The following is a 27,071-nucleotide window of genomic DNA, read 5'->3' as shown; positions in this document are numbered from 1 at the left end:
AGCCCAGACCTTGGACAATACCTTCCTTTTCCTAACTCATTAGTTTGTTTTTTTTTTTTAATGATGCCTTTTTTGTTGTTTTGGGTTGAGGTTTTTGGGGGCTGTTTAGGTTTTAGCTTTTGTTTTGGTGGTTTTTTTTGTTTTCAGCTCCGCTTATCAAGTCTGCACAGTGGTAACAATCCGAAGAAAAGCCAGAGAAGCAAACCAAGCTAATTGATAGCACGAGCATGTTTCACATAAACATTCATTATAAACAGTGGCACTGCTGAAGCTACTGCACTGGCCACAGACCCTACCTACAGTTTAGTACCACTGACCTCAATAGAAGGCAGATGAAGAGCAAAACTGACATGTCAGGCACAAAGCTAGAGTAATTTGCACTCTTATGACCAGATCCAGTGCTGGCACACAGTGACCATAGCTTTCCCAAGATCAGCTGTATCAGGTCAATTTTTTCTGTAGCTCAGTCAACAACTTTTAATCTGAGCACTGCCAGGAAATCAGAGAAATCACTCAGCATTTGTTAAACTGCCAAATTAAAACTTACGAGTCGCAGGTTCTTTCATCTTGCTACCCATGTTTAAATACACATTTCATATTACTAGAGCTGCAAGAAATTAAATTATTTCAGATCACAGTTATTTGGAGACTCTTTTCCCCTCCCTGTTACTGACTCAGAGGGAGCCTACTGAAACTTCCCAGTGGAATTTGCATGCAAGGTTGAAATAAACAAATATATTCAATGCCTGTTTTACTCCTAAAGAATAATACATCCTTTTCTGAGGGAAGACATGGTGAGAATCATTTTGTTTTCCTCGTGGACCTTCTGGAAGGAGAACTGGGATACCTCATACCCCCCAGAGTACCCTTGTTTCATTACAGTAGACAGGCTGTGCTATGGAAAGCTACTTGACATGTAGGACAACTAAACCAGTGAAAGCACACCAACAAGATGGGTGTTTGCTTTGTCTTCACCTCGAGGTAGGAGCCATGCCAGCAAACACTGAATCAAGAACACATGACAGGTAAGACTTCTCCATTCACCAAAACATTCCCCTCCATCACTTCGAGCTGCTCCACACTTCCCTGTCTTTCCACATGTGTTCCAGTTTGTCTTCCCCCATCTCTCTGTAGTTCCATGCCAGACCCCTGGATTTCTGTCCCACAGCAGCTCTCCAGCACACCACCCTGCTGGACATCTCCTCTTTTGCATTGCTACAGGTGATTGCTCACCTGCTCAAAGGGACTCAGCAGCACACAGCCAACAACTCACCTGCCCATAGTCACCAACCTGTCACTCAGCTACCACAAGTCACCTACTTGTCACTCAGCTTCCTTTCATCAGCACTGGCTAAGCACACTAGTGATGCGTAGATGCAACAGCTGCAAACAAAAAATTTGCGACAAGATTTATACAGGGCAGTGAAACCTTTCATTTCTTCTAATGGAATCATGTTAAAAGGCTAAATTTCCTCTGAATAAAATCTACAGAGACTACAAAATCCACAAGAGATGGGAAAATAGTGAGGGCACACAAATGGCTGAGATGTAGAGAGAATGAACCTGCAAACAGAAAATTTGCAAAATTAAGTTCAACTTGGAAAAAATACAATACAGCTACGTTTTTTCTTAATAAAAAAGAAAAAACCTCCAGACCACACAAACCTAGAAAGCAGCAATGGGTAGGAGACTGAGGGTCAGTAACAGATAGTAAATTAGACATGAGTCCACAATGCAGTCTGACAGCAAAAAAGGTCACCACAATTTTAGGCTGCGTATGCAGAGACGGCAAGTAACAGGGAAGTAATGGTTTTTATCTATATTGATCGGGTGCAGTCTACTATGGAAAAAACATGCTCAATTCTGTGTTTTGTGTAAACAAAAACTAATGGCAGTTTGGAGGGACTTCATAGAAAACAGCCACAGAATAGCTTGGAGGGCTAGCAGAACTAACCAAGGAAGATGAAAAGCTAGCAAAAAAAAAAAAAAAATTAACCACAACAACAACAACAACAACAAAAAAAAAAAAAACCCACAGACATTCTCTCACAAAGAAATTAAAACAATTCAAGAAGTTGACAAAAAGTTATTGCTGAGGATAAGCTAGGTAAACCTGCTCACTTTTGCACCAAAAGCAGTCAAGACTTACTTTGAGAATTACCAAGTCTAACTTGGAAGTCTGTTAACATTGATGGGGCATTTATTTCAGAGCTGCTGTCCTGTGTGAATGTCCAGCTGCAGTCTGGTAATTGTTTCTGGTTCACACAATAGCTAAGAAAAGCTCAACAATGTGGAAGACTGGAAAGAAGATGCACCAAAGAAGATGTAAAACTTACTCAGCATTGCAAAAGGGAGCATTAGTAAAACTTGTGGAAGAAAAATTAAGGAGTAGGCCTGGGCTAAAAACTTGGGCAATATTTCTCAAGGCTGAGATCAGTCAGTCAGGATGACCTTGTATCACCCTAAGGCTAAAATTCAATCTGACATAAGGGGGTTTAAAGGCTTGAAGCTGCATCAGAAGGCACATAATCGAGCTGAGGTGGACAACCAAGGCCAGTGTGTTCTGAATGAGTGCCTCAAAATGACTGGTGCAAGTTCCTCCTCATAACATCCTCAGAGGTAGTACAGCCCTAAGAGTAAAACCCTGAGAAAAGTGAAGATTTCTAGCAGTATTAAAAGGGTTAACAGCACTTTCTGCTTCCCAGATTTCTGGGAACAGCTCGATCACTTTACACTCTCTGCTGATCAGAAAGCAGTAAAAGTCTTCAGAGCACCCAGGCCAAGGCACCAAGCCCCTGCAGGAATCAAAGCCTACAAGCCTGGGCTTTGCTTTGCACTGTCCTCATGGCTCCTGGCTGGGCTCAGGGTATGGGCTGAGCCTGCTCCTGTCTGCAAATCCACTGCCTCATGAAACAGCAAAGTCAGTAAGCAACCATGCAAAAAGCATCTGTGTGAAGAGGGAAGGCAAGACAGAAAAAAAATAAAAATCAATGCCTGAAGAAAGCATTGGCATCTCAATATGGCATTCAAAAGCAAACCCATCTTGATGTAGTGCAAGATAGCCAATGGAAGTAAAAGGACTGGTCTTTCTCAACATCCTATGCCATTTACAATTCATTTAGGCAATCAGTATATTTCAACACTCCTTTTAAATCCAAGCTGGAAGTGCTTAGTATTGAATTGGCACAAGTTTAAAAGAGGAAAAAAAAAAAGGAAGAAAGCAAAAGGCAGTACAATAACAAAAGAAATCCCAATCCATCTTTTCACTGAGGTGCATTGCCTTGCTAATTTTGCTGTAGAAAAACAAAGCAGTTCTGGACAGCTGGTTAAAAGAAGCTGTTAATTTAGAATAACCTGTTTGTTAATTGCCTTCAACTTTGGTCAGTCGGTTTCTGCACTCTAAACCCTAAAGGTAGCTTGAAATGAATGCATCTAGGGAGTGAGGAGTAATTAGTGCAAGCAGGCAGCCATGGCTGGAAGACAGAGGTTGCAGTGAAGGGAGGAAAGGTCTAAACCAGTGCACATGCTCCTAGGAATTTGCCCTAGTGCTCTCTCCCCCTGCTCCCCCTCCTTTTCCCTGCTGCTGCAGAGCTACAGCTGGAGCCCTCTCCCAAAGCAGGGATGTCCCACTGCCCCTCAGGCACTCTGCCACCACCAGAAAAAAAAACTTTGCAGGTTGGTTTTTTTTTGGCACAAGCAGCAAAGTGAGCAAAGATCCTGCACACAGACATGCTGTCTGCCTTCCCTCCCCAATCTGTCCCTCTCCTCGCTGGGAGCCATGGGAGACAGCTCACTGGGACCCACGGCACCAACACCCCTTCCAGAAAGCTTCCCTGGACAAAAGATGCAGAAGTCTTCCACCAGCTTGTGGGTACTAGGGAAAACATCCCCCTGCATCCCAGAACCCCAAAATATAACCCATGTAGAAATACAGCTTCCACCAAGACTTTTACAGGCAAAAAGGATGATTTTCTGTTTTCCCAGCTTGCTGATCTCCCCTCACCCCAATGGGAGGGCTGCCCCATGACCACCTTCAGGGAGAGAGGCTGCAGAGGGAGTGGAAAGGAAAAAAAAACTGGAAATTAGTCACTCGTTTTACAAGCTGCCTCCGCCTGGTTTGCCATGCGCTCAAAATAGAAAAACAACTGACCTGTGAGTTATTTAAACATGAGTGTAACATTTAGAGGCACAAGGCAGGGCACACAGATTTTATCCAACTGATGTCTGCCTGACCCCTGCAAGTCCTCAGGTGACCCAGGCACACACGGCCACTGTGGCCAGCAGTTCCCTTCTGGTGTCCCACTGCCTCCCTGGGTGCCAAGCAGAAACGTGCTGCTGGTTCACACTGTCCGAGGGAAGTCTCACTCAGAAGAGCAAGCAAGGCTAACAGGAGCCATGCTTGTTTCCTTATAATAAACATGGCATCATCCTCAACAGATTTCCATTCTGGCAGAAGCCTAGTGCATTTTCCTGCAACAGTGAAAGAGATGCACAATGTTTACAGGGAGCTGGGAGCCACAGCTCTGAAAGAGAACTTCCAGCAAGCTGTATATGCTGGGACCCACTGAGCTTCCAAGGGACAGTAAAGAAAGCTTTAACTCCATCTCTTGAATGTCAAACAATTCCAGCCACTGTGTTCTGGCTTTTAATCCTTATTAAAATCACAGAATCATTAAGGTTGGAAAAGACCTCTAAGACAATCAAGTCCGACCTTTGACTGATCACCACCACGCCAACTAAACCACAGCTCTAACTGCCACATTCAGTCATTTCTTTAACACTTCCAGGAATGGTGACCCCACCATCTCCATGACCAGCCCATTCCAATGTTTAACCACACTTTCAGGGCAAAAGCTCTTCCTGACCTCCAACCTGAACCTCCCTTGCTGTGGCTTGGGTCTGTGTCCTGTCATCCTGTCCTGGCTGCCTGGAGGAGAGCCTGACCCCCACCTGGCTACAACCTCCTTTCAGGCATTTGTAGAGAGCAATAAGGTTGCCCCCCCAGCCTCCTTTTCTCCAGTTTAAGCACCCTGCTCCTTCAGCTCCTCCTCATATGATTTAATCTCTAGACCATTCACCAGCCTTGAGTTTGTGATTTGCATTGTAACAGCCTATGCCAAAACTGCATTTGGAAAGGAAAAAAAAAAAAGCCTTAATAAAAGCTAGGTTATGGCAGAGATGGGATGCACACATATGTAGACTTCAGACAGCATCGCACCCAGGTCCCAGCAGGAGCACAAAGTTTTATTCCTTTTTTTTTCTCTTAAACACAGCATAGCTCTAGGTTATTGTTTCTCCAGGGACAAGTACATTCCTGTTCTCCCCACACTACTAAATCCAGTAGTGCCTTAAGAGGCTTTGTCTTAATAATTTTCATCACTGTTATTGATAGATGTATTGATATTGGAGGTGGCCAGGTCAGGTTGTAATGACTCTCTGAACTCATGAGTTATTTATGAGCACCTGCTAATCTGCATCACGTGGAATTGCTGAGTTACAACACACACCATCTTGTAACCCCCATGTTCTCTCATGGAGAGCTGCTCCCATTCAAAAGGGGTCCAATACATCAGTGAAATCCCAACTGTACCACAACAGCAGAGGCTTAGCAAAAGCCAGCACTTCACATTTGCGCCTTCACTACTAACACCCAAGACTGCCCTTTGCAAGGTGTTCTCCAGACCTATTACAGTCACAACACCACCATATGGATTAAAAAAAAAAATCTGGGCAAGAAAGGTGGATTTTTCCAATGCTGAAAGTATTTTTTTAGCAAATCATGTTTCTGAAAAAAATTATACATAACCCTAAAAGGAGCTTCCTGTATCTCCAAATCCACATTGTCAGAGAGCAGCTACCTCTAGTCCTTTTTGTTAGCTTCCAGGCTGAAGGAAGCAAACCTGGACTTCCATTTCAGAAGGGTGGTAAGCACCAGCAACTACCCCAGATTTCCATGACAACTGCAAACTCTCAACACAACTTCCGATTTTGTTGCTGGTGTTTCTGTCTCTTGAAATAATGCCAAGCTAACTCCAGCAGCAAAATTATCATGCAAAGGCATGTGGTCCATTAAAAATATGAGTCAGAGTTGCAGGGTGATGTCACATCAGCTGCCCCTGATGATAACTATCAAAAGTTAGCACAAGCTTCCAAATCACAAACGCCTTGGCTCTGATCCTATTTTAGTGAATCTGCTTTTACAGCTAAACCATCACTGTAATTGGCACTGGAAGAGCATTGGCAGTCTGCTGTGGTTGCCTTCCCTGCAAAGCTTGTTTGTGATGCTCATCTCTGAAAGATGCATAGTATCTGCCTGCCTTCAAATTAAAAAAAGAATCAAAAAAAAGAATGTATGAACAGCAGGTAGACTGGTCAGCAGTGATTCACTCCCTGGCAGCCATGATGAGAGCACCACGAGCTCAATTCAGCCCTGCTGGAGGTGACTATTTCTCCTTTTCCTTTCACGGTATTGCACCTACGTTACACCAGGTATGAAGTTTGGCTTTCTATCTTTAATAAAATATGGTAACTGCCTTTCACTGACTACCAGCATTTTTACAAGTGCTACACTCTATTTTGGGCAACAGCTTGTTAGGGCAGCTGGAATGGCATTGTACTCCATAGGCAGATAGTGGGGAGAAGACAGAGATAGGGAAGAGATGGAGCAAGCAATGTGCCTAGCGTGCTTAAATAGCTGGGTTGTCGGAGGAAAAAAGAAAACCCACATGCAGCAGCAAAAACCAACCAATGCCTAGGAGCTGGGGAGAGGGATTTACACACTTTACATTTTCTAATTTCCCTCTGGATAAGAATCATATAGTTTATCTAGCCTTTTAAGCTGTGGAAAAGGGGAGGAATATGGGGTTTTGAACACACTACCATTGCACGTGCCTGCATTACAAAACCTGTCTTTTTTTTTTTTGCCCCAAGCACAAACAGTAGATAAAATTTAAAAAATTAGGCTGGCATTGAGTATTGTGACACACGGGGCACTAAACATTTGGGTGGTTGGTGAATTTCTCAAATAGATTAGAAGTTAGCATGAGGCAAATGAAAATAACCTTCCCCTCCCCCCCACTACTAAATAAAGCACAGAAGGGAGAAAGGATGGGGGGGCAATCTTGGAGATTTCTCCTCCCCTTTTGTTGTCCCCCTCCCCTTTCCCGATATTGATATTGCTCTGCTTTTTGATCTCTGCACTCCTTTGTTTTGGCTTCACAGGTATCAAGGGAAAATGGCTAGCAGTGAGTTCTGTAGCTTTCCCTGCTCTACAGCCCCTCTGGCTTAGCCAGCTGGATCACACTGAATTAGTCAAGTACTTCATTATCTCCCTTCTCTGCACATTTAGCTCCAGGTAATAAAATGCCCAAACAAGAGAGCCAATGCCTTCTGCTGCACTGTCTGTGAAGTTTTGTTGTTTTGGCCAATTCTGCATATCAGCATTGTGCTATGGGAGGGCATCACTTTTCATCCCTTGCCTGCAGTGCTTCCCAATCTCCATTTAGTCACAGCAGTTAGCTAACCATGTAGCTGTTGATAACATAGCACAGTTTTGGAGCCCCTTAGCCTTCAGGAGGTCTGGGATTTCTCTTCCCAGTGTGGGCCTACAGGAGGAGAGGCAGCTAGCTGGGAGAGCCAGACCAATTACATGGTGAGGATGGATGCAGGGCTGCGGATGTGAGAATTGCTCTTATTAGCAGCCAGTGGGGTAGGAGTTTTGCACTAGGGCATTTTCTGCAGTGGTGAAATGCTAGCCAGATATCTAGGTCAGGTAGAGAAAGCTGTAGAACAAAATCCAGGCAGTTGCTTTGTGCACCCTTCTATCGTGAGGCGCTGTGCTACACAGAGGGAGTTTTTTATTATTATTGGTTGTGGTGGCTTTATTTTTTTTTCTCCTGACTCATTGCAATATAATGGCAGCTTCTCTTTTTCCCTTGTATTCTTCAGAACAAATGCTTAAAATCCATTTTAATGTATTTTTTTAAATATATTCTTCTCCTCCCCCTGCTCCATGGGATTTTTTTTCCCCCCCCTAAGATGACCTTTAGTTAAAGCCATAAACTAGCTTGAGGCAATCTCTGGCAGCTCTGTCATGTGATGGGCAAAACGGGCCATATTTAAATCACATGAAAAAGAACAGAAAGAAAGAAAGAATCTAGTTCACCTCTTCAGCGCTTAACCTTATTCACAATGGTCAGTGATAAAAATCTCCTAAATGTTCTGTATTTAGGAGAAGGCATGAGAAAAATACATGCTGGAAAAAAGTCTACCTTACATAGAAATCTAAGTTTCAAGAAATCAGTTTTCCCTGTATGAATAAAAACAAAGAAACTGAAAGATAGGAGAAGACATGCAATTTTTTTTTTTTTTGCAGTCACCTTTCCCCCATTCTTGTTCCATCAAGTTCTCCAAATTTCTTGTCTGGGACATTCAGCCCACAGGAAAGTGGGTAGGGAAGAAACACGTGAACCAAATTCCACGCTAAGACACATAGCATTAAAGAAATTCAAATTCAGAGCACAATAAAAGCAGGGGGAAAAAGCTATATATGCATATTATAGATTTGATTCACAGCCTGCTGAAGTAAACAGCTGACTCTATTGATTTCAGTGATCTGTAGATCAGTCCTTAGTGACAAAGAGAAGGACCTCATAACAAAGGTCCAGACTGCAGCATTTAGATAAAAAAATTAACAGCAAAATACTGCTAAATTAATCCAACTTCTTTTGATTATTGATGTCCTACTGTTTTCTGCCTGAAACAACATACACGATGCATCAGTCATTTATAAATTATTCATTCACAGTTATTTTGGCAGCAGCTTCTTTCCATTTATCAACTGATAAACGTACAGGAGATAAGAAGGGTAATTTTATAGCCCCTTGACATTTACCTTTGACACAATTTCCATATTTAATAAGGTAAAATACAAATGACATTTTGGGAATTCCAAAGTCCATGTTATAGAGCTTCACTTTGACTTTTGTATCCACATCACTTGAGATGAGTGAACCAAGCACATACAAACCTCACGTGCACACAAGTCCCTCCGAGCTGGCTTCTCAAGTGTGATTTCAGCAGCCCTGAAATGTGCTTGCTGTGCCACCAAATTGCAGAGCCTCTTCACGGCTGCAGCGGGAAAGATTATGGTTGACTTCAGAGGCTTGGATAACATCCAAAGAGCCACAGCTCTGGGGACTGTTGAAACCATGAGACATAGCCAGGTCAAGAATTTACTGTTGCCTGGCCTTGTTTCTAGAGATCTCATTCATATTCCCACACACAAAGCTCTTGGACGTTTCAGACCTTTGCCCAATATGACTAAAATAGTCATTCCATATGTTCAGTGAAATTACATCTTATGAACCCTGAGGTTAAAGATGGAGAAAATCAGGTTCCAGATATTCAAAAACTACATCTGTCTCACTGTCCATATTCATCTGGACCTTTGTGAGGTCTGGGCTGTGGTACCACAGCACATGACATGCGGTTGCCACACACCGGCAGAAGTGTGAGCCACTCCAGGCAAACAAAAAGCAAGTGGAATTACTTCCATCCTAGAAAAGAATGACAGAGCCTTTGAACAGCATCTGTCCTATTTTTCAGTCTAGCCTTTGAGACAATTAAAGACAGACTTAATTTATTTTTTTTTTAAAGAGGAAAATAAAAAAAAAGCCACACTATTTAAAACAGCAGAGCAGGAATAAATTATAACTGTACCATTAATCCCAAGATCTACAGAGACTACCAAAATCCTCCACACATGATAAAGTACCAAGAGACCACTGTGAAATTTGTATGCCACTTCTACAAGTCCTATAAGTATTGCACATTATGCATCTAGAAGTAATTACAGCACAGCCAATTAACTGTTGACTTGCTCTTGCCCTGTAATTCTAGACAGTATTCTTTGTGGAGTTGTTCTTTCAGGAGCAATATTATACAAGAGACATTAGCTGCCGGTTCATACCTGCACGTACTTCAATAAAACCCACTACTGTTCGTGTGCAAGACACTGAGCTCTGTGCAATACCTAAAGGACACAAACGGGGAAACTTCAACTGACAGATTAAATTGGCCAGGATAGATTTCAGAGACAAAAAGAAATTTTTGGCAGATGGGATCACAGCACAGTTTGATCACCAACAGCATCCACAAGTGCCATCAAAGGACAGGTTTTTAGAGGTCACATACACCCCAACTCAATTCTCCTCTACAAGGTGTTTTTTCTCCACACTGTCCTTGAAAAGCCAAGCTAAACCATCTCATGTTATGTGATGGATGCTGGAATGTGAAAGGTCAATTAGAAGCTGGGTTACGGTACACTTTTTTTGATGAGTGCCAACAGATTAATGTATTCTGCACTAAGGAAAACAGTTCAACAGCATCCACCTGCTCTCAAAGACACATAGAGCTTTCACATTCACAGCTAGGATGGAGGAAATGGAAGCAAAAGTGGTGAGATGTTCTCTCTGTCATCAAGCCTCTATACATATAATTGAGGTGTGATTATTACTATTTATTCCAAATAAAAATTAACAAAGCAGAACTCTGTAGGTTTGGGCTAAGTGTTAAGGGTTATTCAAAGTCAAATTCTTACGTAAAACTCTAAATTTGGGAGACTTCTTACCATAGTTTTTGTGCTGCCAGACCGACAACTCTGAAGGCAAAGACCTCCTGCCTCCTCAGGGAAAAGGGAAGCACAGAGAGAGCTGTGCACCTTTTCTGCAGCAGGGCAGTGAGAAATTTGGGTCTAGAGGCACAGATTACTGGGCAGGACAGGAAGCAACAACCAAGGGCTGGAAGATACCACCTGGGTCATCTGAGATGCACATGCTAGAAGAATCCCCCACAAAACCACAATTTCCCATGTACGCTGCACACTATGCCACACCTGCAACACTTCTCCGTCCCTGTGCCCCATAATAAGCTTCAGAGATCACCTAAAATAGACCAGGTGACTCAGAACAAAATTATCTTTCCCTTAAGTCCTTTCCAGTATTGTGTCCAGAGAGAGGTGATTTTCAGTATTAGTACACTATGGTTCATGCTTCCACATTTGTTGGTTTCTTAAGTAAGACTTAAGTTTTATTCCAAATATATGGCAAGCCTCAGGGCTCAATTCAGATAAGCATGCTTCTGTTCCAGTGCCAAAAAAAACATCCTTTTTTTTTTTTTTTTTCTTGCAGCCATCATAAACCAGTCACCCTAGAAAAACCAGCTCTTTGTTCTTGGGGAAACAACAATTGTCAGAATATTTTACATGTAAATGAAACATGGGAGCTCATCTCCCTCTTTTATTTGTCATTGCAAGCTTTCCCCATTTACCATTCTGCTCCGATTTTCCCATTTAGCAGTGTATGGAATCTGCAATAGTGCATATTGTAATATGCAAATTGTATATAGCATTTTGGTGTCAGACACACTGAAATTAAATCAAATGGAAGAAAAAAAAAGAAAGAGAGTGTAATAAAGGTACCTTTATGGCCTCAAGCTGTAGATAAATTGTGGTCTGTGGTAGTTAAACAACAGCTGTTCAGATTTAAAACAAAATTATGATAAGGATCCCCAGAAGATAACACCTCTTGAGGTAACAGCATTTACCTAAATGCATCTGTTAGCAGCAAACACTGTGACTTAAGACTGTTTATGTGATAGTTTATTCCCATTTGTTTTCCTTCTTCTCCCCCCGCTCACGTTGTTCAGCGAGAACGAACCCTTCCACAGCAATACCAACCTCAGGGGTCTCCTAGCACTTCTCCACCTGCCTTGGAAGGACAGACAGCCTCTCCCAACTGCCCACAGGTGGAAACAAGCTGCAAGCCCTCCATGCTGGTAAGTGCAAGGATTATAGAACAGCAAGAAAGCAAATTGCTACAGTTAAAGAAAGAAAACAGCAGGACTAACACATTTTAGTAGGGGTACATACACTGAGACTCAGCAATCTTTATACTCTTTGTGAACAGCAGCTCTTTAAGAGCTTTACACCCAATAAAATTTAAACTTTTATATATTTTTTTTTCTTTGTTTATTGCACCGGGGGTTTTTATTGCAGACATGTAGCAAGCCACCCATATGGAATTTCAGCAAGTGGCAACCACGCTGAGCCTGAGCGCCTCAGATCTGCCCAAAATGAGCCTCAGGTCAGCAGCTTCAGGACTCCATTTTTTGCACTGCGTCATTTTGTTCCTTACACTCCTTCCCACTCCCTTTTGGCTGTACTGCATTGCCTATCATGTTAAATAAATTTAAAAAAAAATTGGGGAGGAATTCCTACAAGAAAGAAACAGCAAAGGATTTTAGCTTCAGTCCCATGGTAGGAAAATAGCTGCTGGGGAGGATGGGGAGATTTGAATGCCCAACTTTCTCTCTTCTCCCATCCCTTTCAACAAAGGATGCAGGCAGTGGCATGAGGCATGCTGGCAGTGGGTCACAGCCCTCCATCCCATCCCCTGCCCACAGGAACACCTACGTGCCCCTCCATCTCCTCGGCAAGCACAAGTTTAGCAACAGCAATTCATCATTGGGAGAAACATTAATATTTTACCTTAGTTACCAAGTGCACCCGTTCAAACTTTTATCTAAAACATTCTTTATCATCTTTTCATTAAGTTCTCAAGAGCTAATGGTTTCTGAGTTCCCGGGGTAAGGATGATGTTCTGAATAATGAAAGCTCATTATTTCTCCACAGAATGCTTGTTAATTCAAATGATGATATTAAAACTATAGTAGCCTTTAGCGCTGGGGTGATTTCTAGCATACTTTATCATGTATCAATATATACTCTGTTTGTCAAAACTGCCCAGGGCTGGGGCTGACATTCTCTCTGGAGGAGTCTAGTGCTTCAAGAGGCACTGAATACACCAAGGTGACAACTTGCAGAGTTTGCGCCTCTAGGAAATAGAAAGATGAAACTTGAAGTGCCATTGTCCCCCTTGATTTCCTTATTAGTATTCATAAAGAGACAGTATCCTCCTCTTTTTCAAGTCCTCACAGACCTTTCTTTTGAATGAAATAAAAGGGGCATGCACACACAAAAAAATACACATGCACAAGTTTTACATATAAAACATACCCCTTTGCTGCAATTTAAGCAATCCAAAATGTGTTTCTGGAGTTACAGGTAGGCATGCCTATTGCTTATCCACAATCAAATATTTAAAAAAAAAAAAAAAGTACCCGTTAAAGAAAAGACAGACATTTTTGCACCCTATTGTTTTTTGTATCTGCCTTTTTTCCCCTCACATCTCTCCATATAGCCAGACTATATTAGCTAGCAGCTTAGCTAGAAGCTCCCTGACATCACCGCCCATTTTTCAGCTTTGATCACAAAACTACCATAAACATTGTCAAGGCCTCATTCTCCCACCATTGTGCCCCCTCCAAGAAAGAAAGAAAAAAAAAGGGGGGGGGGGGGAAATAAAAAAAATTAAGGAAAAACTCCATCCACATGGAATCCCTTAGTGAACATTAAAAATAGAGCTGCAACGAAAAGGCCAACTAGAGTGGTCAAGAGGCATGTTTCTTCAAAAAACATTACATTTCCTGCACAGGGACTCCTTCTCCCACCTCCTACAGCCTACATAAATATGCACACCCTTATCTGACCACAAATTGTATCATCACCTCCCATCAGGTCTTTTGCAATAGCAAGCTCTGGCACAGAGGGGGAAGGAAGATGCTCAGACTCCAAACTGGTCTCTAATCCCTCATCAGCATCCCTTGTTTCCCTGAATGCTCAACAAGGTAAAAAACTGAGGTTTTGCAATTGAGCAAGCCCCTCCTGCTTCCACCCCAATCCCTCAGCTCTTTCTCCTGCAGTCTCCCAGAAGGAAATGTAATTCTGAGCATCACAGCAGCCCTGCTGGCTGCTGGGAGCAGCCAGGTCAGCATTCACGTGTGCTACAACACACGTCTCCGCACCGTCCTCACGTAATTATCTCTCTCGTGAAAGATTTGTTGGACTTTTGCCCACAGGCAAAAATAATAAGAATATGGTAAACTTTTTCCGGCTTCCCCTACTGGCCTATCCTTAGAGTAGGAATTAAATATTAATGTGCTTTAAACCACCTAACTGGCTGATATTTTTCAGTTTTGCACAGAGGTGAGACCGAATTGCAAGTTTATTTATGCTGCCTCCCACTCTTAAGCAGAAAATACATGTGAAAAATGCATTTTCAGCCCTGTTGCACAGGCTAACAGGAAGAGAAGGACAACCATGCGATTTCAGCATTCCTGTTCACCTGGGGGCATGCTGTCATCTCGAACATGTCCCAGCAGTGCTGGTCTCCTCTGGAGAGCCCCAAGGCTGACACAATGCTCAGCCCATGGACACTGCTCCTGCCTTCCAGAGGTGGCTCTCCAGGAGCCCCACACCAAGCTATGGGTCTGGCTGTTAACGCAGATTTTTCACTGTGCTTAAGGCCCCGGTTGTGCCGGAGTCCAAACCACCTTAATGAGAGAAGGGGCAGAAGCAGTTATTGCTGCACAGGTCCTGGCACATGTCCCTCAGCCACAACAGGGATATTTGTCCACAGTGCCAGGACAGCGCTCCTGCAGGAATCGTGCTGTGGAAGCGACTCTGGCAGAGGCATGGGCAGTGGCACAGGGACAGGACAACGCAGCAACACAATTGCAGTTGGTGCCACAGCCCAGCAGAGCCACGCCACCCCGGGGGATAACCCTGGAAGCCCCAACCTATCCTCAAACCTTATCAAACATTGATAAGGTAAAACCTGCAGCACGGCCCATGGTTGTGCTGATACAGAGGTATTGTCAAACACACCGCTCGGACCCGTGTTGTCACCCCTCCCACAGCCCCTGCGTGCACTTGTGACTGAAACCAGGAGCACAGCCTGGGGGCTCCAGGGGGGGCTGCACACTGTTGTGAAACGTGGTTATCTGGAGAAAATGAATTGTGAGAGAAAAATAATTGTGTTTCTTGCCTTCTGATGGTTTTAAAGAACCCATCAGTACTGGGCAGTGTTTGTCTCATCACTTTGCTGCAGAAACAGATTTTTTCAGTGCAATGTTTGTAGGGAAAAAAAACCCACTTGGTTCTTTCATTGATTTTACTCTATTTTAATGGCATCCTTACCATGCAAAGTCCAATTGACTGGTAGAAATATGCCTGATGAGAACAGAGGTAGTGAGAGGGAATAAACCCACATATGCCTCTCAAGCTGTTCCTGCTGTACCTTTCAGGTGGATCTACAGAGCCGCACAAAAGTTGTGAAACACTCAGGCTAAACTATTAGTTACTGAGTTCTGTGATAAAGGATACAAACCTGCAGGCACACATTTGTGCAACTGTACATGCATGAGCAGGGATGCTCTATGCTTCTCACACACAAACATTCACAGAACACTCCTGTCAGACAATTTTTTTTTTTTCCCCAGCAAATGTCAATGAAACAGCCTTTTTCTCTGCGGAGCTGGGAAATGCATTTTTCTATCTTCCACAAAGATTCAGTCCATTTCATGAGAATTTTAGAATTAAGAATTTTGACATGCTTAGATTTTCTAGCCAAAAGATACTGAATTTAAGCAGAACACAACATTGCAGCTTTTGTCCTGAATCTGGACTGCTTCTTCCACTAGCTCCAGACACACCTCCATTTCTTATAAAATACCCCAAAAATAACAAAATTTAAAAGCCCACAAAACCAAAAAAAAACTTATCACAAAGTCTTCAAACATTTTTAACAATCCTAAAAAATGCTAACTTAAAAAAAAAAAAAAAACCAAACCAAAACAACAGGACAGGTGCTGTTGACAGTGCAATGCTGAAAACGATCTACTTATGAATCAAGCTAAGGTAGTTCCCGCCACCCCCTTTAGTTTCGGGGTTGAGTCTATATCTATTAACTCCTCTTGGCAAACCTGGCACACTTGCAATAATAGAAGGGAGTGAAAAGAGGATGTGGATAGTAGAGGGGTGAAGAAACTGTTTCCCAGAAGTTGTGTGGCCAGCACCCTTACTAAACCAAACCTGATATCTAGACTTTACTAAACCACACTGAAGTCCTGAGCTTCCAAAACCTTTTTCTTCTCTCCCTTTTTTTTTTTTTTTTTGAGGAAGACTGGGTAAGTGAAAATCATTTGCAAGAGAAGGCTTGTCAAAAGCAAGGCCCTAAGTAGTTCCATGCTCATTTCAGAGGGTGACAATTTGCAGGACAGAATCCTGTGCAGGTTTCCTTTGTGCATTGGCATGCACAGAACCACCACAAAGGAAAACGTCTGAAAAAGCAGAGCCCAGAGAATCCACCAGCATTGCCCACACAACATCGCAGTGAGGAGGAGATTACACAACTTGACTAGTTTCTGATGTAATTATTTTGAAAGTGGCTTTTGCAGTGACTACTGCAGCACTTCCAATGCCAATTATTTTAGGTAACTACAAGTGACTCAGTCAAAGAAAAGATTTAGGAGAAACAAGAGTGAAAACTGAAATTTATTCATAAATATTTTTTGCACTGGTAAATTAAAGCAATTCATCACCAGAATTAGAATTATATTTTGTGCAACTCAAAATTCCCAAATTCAGAAGATGCTGCCACCTTGCAAGTCAAGAAAAAAAAAATTAAACACCACGCTAAATGCCCCAGGGCACAATAAAAATCCAGAAAATTGGCAGTACCACCCTGAGAAATTTGCTGGAGAAGAAGGGATATTGGAAGTACCAAATTTGACAACATAAATGGAAGAAAAATAAAAGCAAAATTAAAAGTCTTCCTAAAGGAAGACACGCTTGGCTTATAGCTCCATGATCACTGCCTGAAACAATGCTTGGTGAGTGGCTGATAACCCTGCAACACTGCACGGTGACAGACCTCCGAGAAAAACAGGTGTTTCTGCAGATGGCCAGGACAGTCAGCACAGGCTCCCAGCTCCGTGTCTGTACCCTTCCCCAAGATCAGGAGCACCAAGAGCAGGTCTGTCACAGCCCCTTTCACGACAGCCCTCAGCTCCCCCGCTGCAGCGCGCACTGGACCAGCAAAACTGGTTCTACACACCCTGAGAAAAAATGACAGCTTCTCCTTGCAAGCTGCACCGACCATAAAATGTGGAAGAGGCTTCCATGCATGCCCAAGCCTGCCTCTTTCAAAACGCCTGCACACCCAGCGCGGCGGGGCAGGAGCTTCGAGGAGCGCTCCTGGCTGCTCTGTGCTCAGCTCGGTGTGCAGCCCCTGCAGGTCACAGCCCTGTGCCCAGCTCAGTGGCCTCCTTGTTGTGCAGCTGCCTGCCCTGCCTTCCTTCCTCCAGCCCTCTCACCCTCCTTCTCTTGGAGCTTTGGCCTCACTCTGCAAACGGGAGCAAAGGGTCCAAAGCATGGCAAGGGGCCAGCCTTGCGTTGCCCTGAGGTAAAAGGAGCCAACTGTTTTTTCCTGGAACATGCTCCAAATTTCACACCTTTTTTTCCCCACAAATGTGGGAAACAAGGAGCAACCCTTTGTACAAAAGGGTATTTTCACACGTGCAGATAAAGCATGTTAATGCACACTGTGCTGCTCTCCCATGTCCTCCCCAAGCCTGAACTTTAATCACTTTTGAGAGGCCAATTAAGGAAAAGAAAAAACCAACCCAAACAATAACCCATGTCTTAAATTGCTGAAAACACCATTCCAACACATTCTGCCCAATGCCAAAATCCTGCAATTCCTTTTAGGTCTCCACAAAGCACAGCAGCAGAGTAACATAGGCACCAGACCAAGACCAAGCGTGCTGGCTGCAGAATCTCTCTTGGCGTCACTGAACCAGAGCACATGGCAGTAAAGCCCCCGTGCAGCCCAGCAGCCAGGGCAGTTGCTTCTCTTCCCACCTCACATTTCAAGTCCAGGCAGGACAGGAGGAAAAAGAAACCAAAAATATGGTGGGGGTGGGGGGAAGAGAAAAAATTCCTACCCTCTGCTCTACCAGGTTTCACCTCCATCCACAGTGGAACACCACCCGGGCCTTTTGCAAGGACATGAAGCTAAAAGCCTGCTTTGGGCTGGGAAGCACAGAAGAAAAGGGAAATGCATTCATATATACACAGTAAGGATGACTAGACAAAGATATAACATCGCTTCCCCAAGAGGAAAAAGAAAATAAAAATAAAACAAAGCACCCATGCTGGCAAACCACCCCAAGCTGAACAAACAAACCTCATGGCTAAGTTAACCTTTCCAGAAGTACTGGTCTCAAGTCAGAACTTTACTTGAAAGTCTTTCCTAAAAAATTAAAGACAAACAAATGGTATAAGGCAGAGAGGAGCAAACCTTGAAAGCCACAAGGTTTGGGGCCTTGGGCTATTTCTCAATATCCCTCAAAAGTTCCAGGCATTTTGCCAGCACAAAAATCTACCTTCTGGTGCATCTTCATTCAACTTTGCTTACATCCAACCTTACACTTTTACAGTCCTTTGGCTGCTAGAGTTGCTCATTTAAACTTCAGGGAAAGCCTCCACCCTGACTTTTGGCAGCCATGTTTCCACGAGGTTTTGTTTTCTCTCCCTGTTGACATTGACTTTGTTATCAGTGTCAACAGGAAAAAAAATCAGATCATTTTTTACACTCCATAGAGAATTTGTTTTTATAAGTCTTCTAAACTCAAAATAAATAGGAGAGGAAACAGTAGCATCCTGCAAGGGTAGTGGGTGCTTTGAGATTTTTAAATGAAAATGGAAAGCTGTAACTACAACAGGGGAAAAAAAAATCCCAAATAACAACACATACATGGATTTGCCTACCCCTCCCCTACAAAACACAGCATGTGAGCCAGTATAACCTCCTGATGTGAAACATTAGCAAGACCAGACTGCTGAGGGATTTACATAGATGTGGCCACAGTATAAAGAAAATATCTATGGTTAATAAATATCAGAATGGTAAAATCAGAGTAGGGAGTGAGAAGGCACCCAAAGGAGCAGCTCTCTCCAGCTGAGCAAACTAAGTTGAGCAACTGACCAAACTTTGCCAGAGGTAAAGAGGAAACCTACAGCAAGCAATACGAGGACTCGGATAATAAAAGCCCATTTTGTGTAAAATTTCCACAGAGATTTCCAGTAATTACTTGCAGGGGCAGGGGGGTTATCTTTAAATAAGAAGCAAAGATTGGGCCAAACTTCTCAACTTATAAAATTCAGCACAAGATTTTTCACAGAAAAGTTGCTCTTCTGAGGCTTTATTTTTTTTGTGATTTGGGGTTTTTATGTAGAATCAAATATGGGGGTTTTTATGTACAGACTGAAAATTTTGTTCTCCTTTTAAATCAAATTAACAATTTTCAATTCTATAATATATTGAAGTTATAGCACTGAAGAAAAAGCAAATAAGGAACAACATTCGAATGAAGGAAAAGCAGTTCAGTACAAGCATCAAGCAAAGTCCAGCCTGCTTCAGGAAAATTTTAATTATGGCTCACATGATTTGAAATCAAGAGGCAACTGGGAAGCCAATTGTGCTCAAATGGACCACTTAAAATTACTCAAGTAAGTAAATTCTTGGAATATGGTATTGAAAGCAGTAGGCCAAAGGTTAACAAGTAAGATGAGAAAAGCAGAAGGATGGGTAGTTCAGAAGTTAGAAGCTCTCTAAGAGCAAACAAAAGCAAAAGTAATTGCAAAATGGAGATTGCAGCCCCAGGGGCCATCTTAAAGCTGATGGGATTGAGGTGATATCATTCATTTACATTGATATATTTTCTACAGTTTGTGGAAGAGATGGGAACTACAGAAGACATGTAGGGCTCTTACAGAAACTATTTGTGCTTATGGTTTATGACAAAGGGCAGTGCCACCACTCTGTAAGGACTTATGTATAACCAGCACAAGAAGAGTCACTGTGTGTTTAGCAAGCCTGGAGTATATTCAGAACAATTAGAATTTCCAGACCGTTGGAATACTGAGAAGCTAAAGATTAAAAGAGGGAATCAGGATTTTCCAAGCTGATTAGACATTCAGAAATGTCAGATGTCTCTTTCAAAGCACCTGAGCAGGTAAAGCATGTAATCCTCACTGAAGTCAACAGAGCAAGGTGCCTGGCCCCAAGGCAGTTTAGCAATGTTCTCAGGCACCCGCTCCAGCCAGAAAGACCCACATCACCTGCAGATCTGGCTCTGGGTGCTGCAGATTGGAAAGAGAGGACACTCTCTTATGTGTCTACCTTCTGCTAAGAGCATTTGGGAAAAAGGTCTGGCAGGTCTGATAAATAGAGTCTACGGACCAAACAACAAACAGCTGTAGGAGATCCCCAGACAGATTGAGGTCTTTTCTCTCCCAGGAAGAAAAGGCTTCTACAAGGCTGGAGGGGACCATGAGCCCTTCCACCTTGTGCAGCCCCATCCCAGGTCACGGGGCTCCAGGCAGCAGCACCGCCTTTTACCATCGCTCTCATAATTGCCCTGCAAGAGGTGCCAGATTGCAGATAATGGCTCCTCTGAATTCAGGTGGCATACGTGCAGTCCAACGAGCCAGGTTTCTCTGGAGCTGTTGGGGCCTGATTTTTTGGGAAGGTTACGTAAGTACACGCTCAAGGAGCACCTACGCAGCGCAGAAGCTGTCCAACCCCTTCCTCCTCCCTCTGCCTGCTGCAACATATCAGGCCCACCTGTGGCCTGGAGAGCACCTTCCCAATCTTTAAACAAAGCTTGGCTTGATTTCCACACTGCTTTAAGCCTTGCACGGAGCTGCAGAGGACAAAAAGCAGCAAGCACATCTGTAGTGAGCGCTGCAGAGTGACCAAACCATAAGCGGCACCATCAGTCTGTGCAAATGTTCTCCTCTGAAGCCTAGCAGTCCAGCTGTGATAATCCCTATATTAAATATGTATAGCACATAAACACCCCCTTGAATATTCCTCTGTATCTTTACATTGTTTTCCTGTCCTCTCTACACTAGTCTGCAGTCCAACCTGCAGCAGAATCCTGCTCTTTCCCCCATTTTCCATAATCATTTCCGTGCAGCCATGAATGGGGCAATTCAAAAGTTCTGCTGCTCAGGTCTAATTATGGTGCCTTAGATAAGGTCTGAACAAATTTTCCAGTGTAATAAATAACCAAAACTAGATGAAACAGCTGTATCCCTGCATTTTTCCTGTGTTGTGATGCAGTTTGAATCACAGCCCAGTTCTGAGGTAGAGAAAAGCTGATCCAATACAACCAACTGGAAAGATAGCAAAGCATACAGTGTCTATCAAGTTATTAATTTTCAACATTGAGTTTTAAGCATTAATTTCAGGTACTTTGGAAGGAAGAAGCAAGTAACTGCCAAGTTTAATTAATTTTTGTTTTTAATAACTACCTTTTTCTTTTTCCTTAAATTGCTTCTCCTGGAGTAAGTAAACAACTTTGTAATCTCAATTTTTAAAAAAATATATTCTCATCTAAAATTTGATTAGAAACTACACAAGCTGTAAAGCCCCCAAGTAAGGGATTTAAACTGAAGTGGAACCAATACCTAAACAATAAAATGACAGCAATACAGAAGTTGCAGAGATAAAGTTGAAATTCTAAACGTATCTACACAACAGTTACAGTTTCTAAGCCCCAGACATAATTCCTCACAGCAAGAGGGAAAAAGGCAAGTTGAAAAATAGCAAAATGCAACTTGTCAAATGCAAAATAAAAACTTTCCCTAGCTGCTGTTTCTGTATGCTGGGAGCATAAAAATAATATATGAACAGGGAATGTGACAACCAAAGATGGCCTCAATGATTGTTAGAGCTAAGAAAACATTTACTTCTGTGCTTTGTTCAGAAGTGCTGCTGAGTTTACAACGTGTGTTGATGCAACTCCAGCCAAAGCATAACAGTGTTTTCTTAAAAAACCCAATTAATTTGTTTTTCAAGCCAGTCCATTACATGAAGTCAATTCAACCTTGTTTTGCTCCAGACAGTCTCCCAAAACGCAACAACTCTATTTTAAAAAACAGTCTAATTTAAAAATACAAAATTAACACCAGACCAAATTAGACTTTGGTAACTCTACTGGTAAATTCCAGTGTAATGGTTTTTACTTCCATAAGGAGGGAAAATGAGACCTAATAGAGGGGAGGCACATCTCAGTGTATGATGCAGTGTCATGCAACCAAGTGTCCCATGCATGCATTTAGTTTCACTATGGAAGAGCAACTGCATGCTTCAAGACAGACTTTTTCCAGCTTGGCCACCACCATTCTGGTGAATACAGCAAAATGGATTTTCCTCCCACCTAGCTGACATTTAGGGAGCTATTCTCTTGTATTCACAGTGCCCAGGTATTTCTTCAAGAGACTTCAAATTCACGGAGATCTTCCCTGGCATTTCAGAGTAACATCCATTTTGAACACAGCTTCAAAAGAAATTTATCTGCTGGTTTGCTTGACAAACCACTACATGCAACTTGGTTACAAAGAGCCTGAATGTCTCTTGTTGCTACTGTTGGAATCCAGAAGATCGTACTTTGACAAGGACTTGGTGACCAAGCAGTTCACCTATAAACAGTTCTGAAGGCTAACATTTAATAAGCTAACATTCATCGCTACCTGAAATTACTCCTGGGGAAAAAAAACCAAAAAAACAAAATTTTCTTTAGAGGTTTTATGAATATTAGTGCATGATATAAAAAAAGTTACTGGAGAAGCAAAAGTTATTCTGATACTGAAAGTTACTCAAATGTCTCAGGTTGCCAGAAACATACCCTTGACAGAAGAAATCAGTAGCACTGCTTTACCAGTCAGGCCACATCTGAGTCCTTTTTTCCAGATATTATCATACATGACAAAAGGGCATCAGAAAATTAAAATCTTATTGCAGGAGATAAGCAAAGGAGCCAAATTTCAGTGGCCTATTATCTACAAGATCTACAGCTCACTGACCTTAAACTGCGTTCACTTTCTTGTCCACCATTACAACAGTGTTGATCAACCTCCATTTCAGGACTTTCAGGTGACTACCACTTCATTCATTAAATAATTACAGTTAATAACCAACCATTCTGGGAGTCCAAATAGCACCATGTATCTCCAGGAGCCTCAGTGCTTGTGAAATGACACGTAAACCCTACGTCTCTATTAAACTGCTGCTGCACCTCAGCAAGTGATCAAAGTGAAGAATGTCTCAACCAGCAGACAGGACCATAAAATACCAGCAGATCCCAAATGGCATCACAGGGGAGGCCCAAGCAGTTCTACTACTACTCACTACTTCAGTTTTACAACTCTTCCTAAGAGACAAACCTGCTTCAGGAAAGTGAACTGTGTTGCACGCAGTAAATTTACTGCCCTTTAAACACCCATTTCCAAATTAATTGTCTAGTGCTAAATGCCACTCAAGCTCTGCTGACATTCTTTATCCACCCAAGCCATGGCTTTCTGAGGTTTATAAAGCTAAGAGAATAATTTGATTGACTTCCTGCCCATTAATTCAGGGGGCTATACATTATTCAAATTACTTGAAGAGATGAAAGCATTTACTTGATTCTAAATTTCACTCCCATTGCTCTGATGAGACAAGTTCCCTCCATATAACATTTTAACTTCATTTTCTGTTGCCACTGCAAGATATTTCCAGAGTTACTACTCTATTTTGAATTCACAGAAAACTCAGAAGACATTGCAGGGTTGGGGGATTTTTGATTTTTTTAGTCTGAAGCTAAATAAATGCTGAGCTTCACTTTAGTTCAGTTATTTTTAAGCATTTCAAAACTTCTGTGATTTTACGTTCCCTCCTTGCAGAGCAATAAAAGTCTATTAGTCTCCCCTACTGAATGTTTTGTGAGTGCTCTTTATATGAAACCATATCAGACAACTGTACCTTGGTTTATAAAAAATGCTGACACCTATATATTATTTAAGTTTATTGTTATTATTATTATTCATGCTAGGACAAATAGCAGGCTTCGAGCCCTTCCTGCTGGAAGGAAGCTCCACACACACAGCTGTCCCAGGCAACCTGGGATGCAAAGTGCCCAAACACAAATAAAACTAAATCACATTTCATGGAGCCCATTGGGTTCTTCCACACAGGATTCAAAGGCCTGTGAGGAGATGTCAGTTTTTGGAAGAGGTGGGGAAATACTGAGAATAGATGATTGCAGGGCTCAGCCAAGACCCCTCCAACACAAGTACCTCTAGGCTTGGAGGGCAACAATTTTCAAAGCTCCCAAAACACCTCGAAAACCATTCACAGAACAATAAGATTAGTTATTAAACATCCCAGAATATCAGGTATTTAAACACCCCTTTGGCACTTCAGCTCTCTTGTGAATTATTTGGGGATGAAGACACATCAGTATTATTTGTAGAGCTCTGTGCTCTTCAGCACTTCCAGACAGATTCAATCCCTTGGTCTCTGTCACTGCAGCATCTTGAGGGAATTACAGTCCAGAACGGATTTTTGAAACTAGACAAGTCTCTGAGCATTATGATCAACAGGCTGCTACAAGGTACAATTATCTTTGTTTCTCTAGGCCTAAGAATCAAAATCAACTTCGCTTAACCAATGCAGTCTCACTGATAGATAACTGAGCCAGTGATAACCATCAGGTCCTTTGCCTGGAGAATCAGCGGTTAGCTTGCGCACATCAAGAGACTGATTTAAAAATCAATTAAAACTCTGACATGGGGCAGTTTTCTCTCAAGGGATTTCAAACCTGCAAAAGGTGGTGATAGGGACGCCACAGAACAAAGAGCAGGCTGTAGGGTGGTGGGGTCTGCAACAGGCACAGGTCAAGGGATGCACATGGCATTTTAAAGAGTACACGTATTAAATGGAAGGTTCTTAGGCTTCAGTGGCTGAACTGGACACAAGCAAGGCATCCTTAACACAGGCCCCCTTAAGTACAGATGATTTTATGTAAGGATAATGGATGCAGCTTTCTAAAGCTTAGAAAATCTATGTCCACTTTAATTTAAATTATTTTTTTAATTCAAAAACACTGCGTTAATAATTAGCTAATAAACAGTTTGCCATAAAAAGCCAGGCACTTGAAGATACTTGTGGCTCAAAAAGGAGCGTCGTGGTATTTCTGCAATTTCATCTCCTTCAGCAGTGACATCTAGCAAATGAAGCCTAGCTCATGTGGGGCAAATTACACCAAAACACAAAACCTCAGGACAAGAATTATAGGACAGAGACAAATAAAAGGAGATGCTAATATACCCTGCAGCATAATCAAAGGAAAAAAGATAACTTGAAAAGTAACACTGAATGACAGAAGGATGAGCAAGGATGAGAAATGCAGCAGACAGTAAAATCATGCATAAAGCACAGTCAGGGAGGGACTAGAGCACCTGTAACACAGAAATTCTTCTTCAGACTTTATGTCCCATCACTGTACTACACACCTGATCTGCTCAGACCCGAAGCTGACCTGTGATAGGTGGTATCACCTCAAACACCAGACTCCACAGGTATCTCATGGCAGCATGCTGAGCATCGTTTGTGTTAAACTACAAACATTCTATAACCAAATTTCCTCTAAAGAAATTACTGCTTTTCATGGCTGCAGCCATCATACCTACCAGGCTTATCTAGCAACTTCTGGGTAATATTATACTGAAAAATATAATGTTTCATTCAAGTGTCTAGTCAATAAGAGAATTTAGATCATGCTACTTAAAATTAAAGATAAAAAAATACTTAAAAGTAAGTGGTTAGAGTAACTCTACAGCCTTAGAGGAGTCTAAAGCGGTCAAGCTGGTCACATTTAAATTTTTATATGTACACATTTCCATGCAAGAGGATAGATAACCTGGGACATGCCTACACACGCATCCTTTTAAAGTGTGGTGGATTGCACAGAAGAGACAAAATTAACGAGACCACCTTAACTCTTCCTCACTTCTTTGTGTCCTAAATAACACCTTCCAAAAGATTTCCTTTTAGCACCTTCACTAGGCAGAATGCAGGCTGCAGCATGCCTTGTCTGGAACAACACACAGGCACAGCTCAGCCCAACATTGAGTAGGATATTTGGTAGAGAAACAGGCTGCAGCTTCTAGAGGAAGAGAAGCTTCTACATTTCCTGGCAGGATTTCCCTCTCCAGAAAGTAGTTTCACCTTGTCCTTGCATACATCTGTTATGACTGAATCCTTCATGCCACAAAAAAATTGGGAAGAAACCAGAAGAGAACGACCAAATATGAAAATATGAGGAAGTTTCCCAGCTACCTGAATTTCTCTTCTGTCCCTGATGTAACTTCTGGCTTTATGCAAGTGCTACTTCCAGTTACATTGGGTTGTTTCCCTTCCCCCAGTGCTTCTTTGGTTTGGCTAGGAGACTAAAAATCCACTATTAACACAGCTTTAGTCATTAATCAAGGTAACCCTTTTTCTGCTTTCCAAAGTTTCTCATGTTCTTATCTTTGCATAATTGAGCATTTGCATTTCAGAAGAGCATCACCTGAGGGAGTGGGGGCAGATTTTGAAAGGTTTGGGGCTTTTTCCCCCCCTTAAGTTTCAAGTTTAAAAAAACCAAGGAGGGGAAAAAAAAAAAAACTTTGAAAGGGGATGAAGTTAAATTACCAAAGCCTTAGGGCAGAGTAACTTAAAGACTGATAATGGGTAAGAGTTTCTCCTATTCACCACAGAAACTAACTTTTCACATGACAGGAAATCAAAAATGCAATAGAGTCATAACATTTTGTTCTTATGTAGAAGCTTCTTATCAAAAGACACCAAACTGCCTCCTAAGCTTTTTTTTTTTTTTTGATACCTTTCCAAGGCAGAGACAACTGTAGATTTTTCTGAACACCTGTGTTGGAAAATGCCACCTCATCAGATCTGGCCATTTCAATAAGAAGTTACAAGTCTGAGCAAACTCTGCCCAGTCAGAGTCATGGTCTTAACAGAGCCCTCTTTTCTGGGGCAGGATGCTCCATGGGCAGGTGTTTTGGGCTGCCAGAGCCTCAGGGAACTTTATCTGCCAGGTCTTACTTTAACCAGGAATTATTTTAAAACCCAAAGGTACTAAAAGTCCCCAGAGGCAGTGCAGTAACACCCTGCGTGCCACTAAAGCCAGGAACAACAGTGAGCTTTTGGCAGCACCCAAATCATGGCCAGCATAAAGCAGTACAAGCAGCCCAGTGAGCCAATTACCTTGTCTGTATATTT

At 42.3% G+C, this 27,071-nt stretch overlaps 1 long non-coding RNA gene across 1 annotated transcript; it reads left to right on the top strand.

The window, feature by feature from the left end:
* The first annotated feature begins 6,347 nt into the window (after positions 1-6,347).
* On the top strand, positions 6,348-22,507 carry LOC127059216 (uncharacterized). The gene is made up of 4 exons (XR_007776828.1): positions 6,348-6,489; positions 11,707-11,835; positions 19,289-19,471; positions 22,228-22,507. It is a non-coding gene; the product is annotated as an uncharacterized LOC127059216 (long non-coding RNA).
* The last annotated feature ends 4,564 nt before the right edge of the window (positions 22,508-27,071 follow it).

The sequence above is a fragment of the Serinus canaria genome, chromosome 2, assembly GCF_022539315.1.
Source record: "Serinus canaria isolate serCan28SL12 chromosome 2, serCan2020, whole genome shotgun sequence".
Lineage (NCBI taxonomy): Eukaryota > Metazoa > Chordata > Aves > Passeriformes > Fringillidae > Serinus > Serinus canaria.
Note: the sequence above shows the minus strand (reverse complement) of the source record. Positions and strands in the feature narration are given on the sequence as shown.